The sequence below is a fragment of the Hipposideros armiger genome, unplaced genomic scaffold (assembly GCF_001890085.2).
Source record: "Hipposideros armiger isolate ML-2016 unplaced genomic scaffold, ASM189008v1 scaffold_511, whole genome shotgun sequence".
NCBI lineage: Eukaryota > Metazoa > Chordata > Mammalia > Chiroptera > Hipposideridae > Hipposideros > Hipposideros armiger.
This window is the reverse complement of record NW_017731861.1, coordinates 26,136-30,992: the sequence shown is the minus strand read 5'-3', so window position 1 is coordinate 30,992 and position 4,857 is coordinate 26,136. Positions and strand designations below refer to the sequence as shown.

Here is a 4,857-nt window from a genome sequence, read left to right as displayed (position 1 = left end):
AGAAACCCTCCATCTGGAATCCAATAGTAATAAAGGGTACTGGAAGCAACTTTGCCCCAGGATGTGTATGTACTGCAGCATATCTAACAATGATCTAGGAAATCGAAGAATTTCTCCCAGAAATAATGGGCAGATGTATCAGGAAGGTGGGCGGATAACTATCATTCCCAACTGGCTTTGTGGCTAGTTCCCATTCCTCATAGAAGAAATTGGAGACATTACTCCCCTGCTAGGACAGGCTCCCGATTCACTCCTCTCAGGCTTCTGGGTTGGTGGACAGAAATGCAAATTTCTATTAACCAGGTCTCTTATGTAATACTTGAAAGGAAAATCTATTAGTATCCAAGGACAGTGAGGTTGTTGCACATGCATTCATCCACAGAAATTGCAGACATATTCAACTCCAGGTGAGACTCCTCCAAGCATAAGGATGAATAAGAGGAAAAAAAGAAGGAAGAGGAAGAAGAGGAGGAGGCAAAAGAGGATGAATGTGCAGCGTGGGGTGTTAGCAGGAGAAGGAAGAAAACAGAAAGAGAAAATGATTATTCTGCTACAACAATAAAAGAGAAAAATACAACATTGGAGATGTATAAAAGAGCATATAGTTTTAAAAAAACATGGAGACAGAAGTAAATTTTAATTAAAATTGCACTGTATGAAATTGTATATATGTATTTTTTAAAAACAGGTTCTTTGAAACAAGATTAAAGGTCAGATTTTGGGTAACAGATCGAGATTTGGTTTTAAAAGCAAGGTAGACATAAGTAGGAAGCTGAAATAAGAAGGAAATAAGAAGAGAATAAGAGAAATAAAAGATGCAAAAGTAGAAAAAATGTAATAGAATAAAAAATGTAATAGCAAAAGTAAAAATGACATTAATGATAACCCCACAGAAAAATGAGATCTCAACAGACACTTCCCAAAAAAGGACATCCAGATGACCAACAAACATAAGGAAAAATACACAATTTCATTAGTAATTAGAAACATACAAATTAAAACCATAATGAGATATCACAACACACCTACCAAAATTGCCAAAATAAAAACAAAATACCAAAGTGCTGTCAAGAAAGCAGGGCACTCTCGTACCTTACTAGTGGGAGTGTACACTGGGCACAAACACTGTAGAAACCTTTTTGGCAATATCTACCAACGCTGAACACGGGAATAACCTATGACCTGTCCCTCAGGGTTAGTAGCAACGGCATCACTTAGGAGTTTGTTAGAAAAGCAAAATCTCAGACAACACTCGAAACCTGATGATTCACAATCAGCATTTTACTAAGAGCCCAAGTAATTTATATGCACATTAAAATACTATGAGAAGTGCTGTCCTATAATTCATCCATTCTACTTCAAACTCATCCACTGCCCTCCTAGTTATATGCCCACAAAAAATACATACAAGTATCCACCAAAAGATATATACTAGAATGTTCACAGCAGCACTATTTACCTTTTTTGGGTTTTAAATTTTTTATTATTTTTATTAAATATTTTTATTTTTCAATTACAGTCAGCATACATAATATTAGTTTCAGGTGTTCAACATAGTGATTAGACATATAACTTACGAAGTTATAAAAGTCTAGTACCCACCTGACCCATACATAGTTATTACAATATTATTGACTATATTCACTATGCTGTACTTTACATTCCCATAACGCTTTTTATAACCGGCAATTTGTACATTTTAATCTCTTCCCCTTTTTCAGCTTTCACCCCCAACTTCCCATCGCATCTGGCCAACATTATGTTCTCTGTATCTATGAATTTGTTTCTGTTTTGTTTGTTCATTTATTTTGTTTAGATTCCACATATAAGTAAAATCATATGGTATTTATCTTCCTCTGTCTGACTTAAATGGCAAGATTTCATTTTTCTTTATGGCTGAGTAATATGCCATTATATAGATCACATCTTTATCCATTCCTCTATCGATGGACACCTAGACTGCTTCCATATCTTGGCTATTGTAAATAATGCTGCAATGAACATAGAGGTGCATATATCTAATTAGTATTTTCATTTCCTTTGAACACCCAGAAGTTGAATTGCTGGGTCATATGGTAGTTCTAATTTTAATTTTTTGAGGAACCTCCATACTGTTTTCCATAGTGGCTGCACCAATTTGCAATCCCACCAATAGTACACGAGGGGTCCCTTTTCTCCATATCCTCACCAACATTTGTTTGTTGGTTTATTGATGACGGCCATTCTGACAGGTGTGAGGTATGAAGATATCTCATTGTGGTTTTAATTTGCATTTCTCTGATTAGTGATGTTGACCATCTTTCCATGTCAATTGGCTATCTGTATGTCCGTTTTGGAGAAATGTCTGTACAGGTCCTCAACCCATTTTTTTTCAAAGATTTAATTGGGGAATTGGGGGAGGGGACCAGCCAAGTTGTTGTTCTTCAATCTTTGTTGTGGAGGGTGCCAGTTACTATCTGGCTTCCCATTGGCAGCTTGTGGCCTCTAAGCTCAAAGTGCTGTGTTCAGTCTTAATTGTGGGTGGGCGTATCCACCACCCCATGCGGGAGTTGAACCAGCAGCCTTGTTAAGAGCACACGCTCTATCCATTGAGCCATCTGGGTGGCAGCTCAGCTCGAGGTGCCTAGTTCAGTCTTAGTTTTGGGTGGACGTAGTGCACCATCAAATGGGCAATCTTATTTTACACCAGCTGGTCCATCCTGCCACCTGTTGGCAGCTCGGCGACAGCTCAGCTCAGGCGCAGTGTCACTGGCCCATGTGGGAATTGAACCCGCGGCCCTGTTACTCAGAGCTTGCGCTCGTAAGCCAACTCTTAACCAACTGAGCCACTCGGCCAGCCCCTCAACCCATTTTTTAATTGGATTTTTAAAAAACAATTTAATTGGGGAATTGGGGGAGGGGAACAGCGTTGGGGAATCAGGGAAGGGGAACAGACAAGTTGCTGTCCTTTTGTTCTTCAGTCTAGTTGTGGNGTTTTATTTTCATTTTCAATTTTACTTGAGAGCTGCATGTGGCTCGCGAGCCGCAGTTTGCCGACCCCTGGTGGCTCTTCTGTCTCAAAAGTTTGCCGACGCCTGTTCTTGGGAATTCAGCAAGTTATTTATTGTACACAGCAGGAGGTGAGAATGTATGCTGTTCTGTATTCTAGGATTTCCTTTTGGCTTTCTTCTGCCTCTGATCTCCATACAATTGTTTCTCTCCACTTCCATTCCCGGTCCTCCCTATAGAAGTAAGTGAACAGTTTCAAGGAATTAACTCTTACGTTTGTTCCTGAAAACAGCCTCTGTTCTCTGATCATCCACAGGCATTTAACAACAAAATAATGACATTACCAGTATATCATACTTATAGTCTGCAGACCTATTTTACATACAGCAGGGCAGATATTATTTCCATTTTACTATTGAGAGCACCGAGGGTGAAAATAGTTGAATATTTTGCCTACAGTTGAATTTCACGGTACACAGGGAAGTTAAAGAACCTTGATATTCTAACTCACACAATGGTGCTAGTGGCAAAATAAATAATAATAGTAATGGATGATAATCTACAGAATAAAGTGAATATCCATGAGTCCATGCTGATCTAATCAAGTAAATGATAAATAAATGAGGGGAAGGGATGGCTCTTTCTTACAGAATTGCAATTAATAAACGTGGAAAGAATCATAGAAATAGAAAATCACCATTTGGCAAACACCACAGTAATAACTGTGGCAGGCAAGAGTCATTGATGGACGCTGAAATTAGTGGGCAAGAGTGTAATGAGAAACGGAATTTATACACCTCAGAACATCTTCCCACGAGATATTTATTAATTACAAAGAGAAGAGCAGTAACTTAACAATGAAGAAAGCTGGCAGGTACCACCTTACCCAAGTGATCAAGATTATCATCACTAGTAATGAGACATATCGACGTCATGTACCTCCTGAGATGATGACCCAAGAAAGGCTGAAATCTCTGTGTATCTGATATTCTACACAATAACTGGCCAGCTCTCTCAGTGTCAAGGTCATAAAAGACAAAGGCTGAGGAACCGCTCCAGGCTGGAGGCACTCAAACAGACACGATGACTAACTATAATGTGGGATCCTACGCTAGCTCCTGGGCCAGCGAAAGGACAGTGGGACCACTGGAGTAACAGGACGAGGTCTGTAGATTAGCTAGTACAGTGCTAGTGTTAGCGTCCTGCTCTTTTATCACTGTTCTTTGCTACATGGTAACATCTGGGAAAGCTGGGCGAAGGGTATATGGGAATTCCTTGTACTATTTTTGCAACTTTTTTGTAAGTCTGAAATTATTTCCAAATAAAACCATTTCTAAAAGATTATGGTGTTGGTGCTCATAATTTAAACCATATCACTTGGAGCTGGATTGTTTTTGTTGCAAGTGTATAGATTTTTGTCTCCTCAATAAGCTCCACTGAAGGATTAAACATTCACAACTATTAAATTATTTTAGGGGCCGGCCGAGTGGTGCGTTGGTTAAGAACTGGCTTGGGAGCACCAGCTCTGAGCAGCAGGGCTGTGGTTCGCATCCCACATGACGGCCAGTGACACTGCCCTCTACAGCTAAGATGGTGAACAACAGCTCGACCTGGAGCTGGGCTGCTGTCTCTGAGTTGCTGGCGATGGTGTAGGCTGCAGCGAAGCTGCAGTGGGCTGCCATAAGCTACTGTGAATGGCCGGCAGCCAGCGTTAGCTGCCAAGAGCCACCGTAAGCAGCTGTCCAGTGGCCAGCGAGTGACTGCCTCACCTGGGAAGAGTGCAATGATAATACCAACATGGGCCAGTGAAGCGACGTCCTCCACAACTAGACTGAAGAACAAAAGGACAGCAACTTATCTGTTCCCCTT

At 40.4% G+C, this 4,857-nt stretch overlaps 1 pseudogene; it reads left to right on the top strand.

Annotated features, from left to right (window-relative positions):
* The first annotated feature begins 366 nt into the window (after window positions 1–366).
* Window positions 367–4,857, top strand: part of LOC109396256 (60S ribosomal protein L7a pseudogene) — a 12,038-nt pseudogene continuing 7,547 nt past the window's right edge.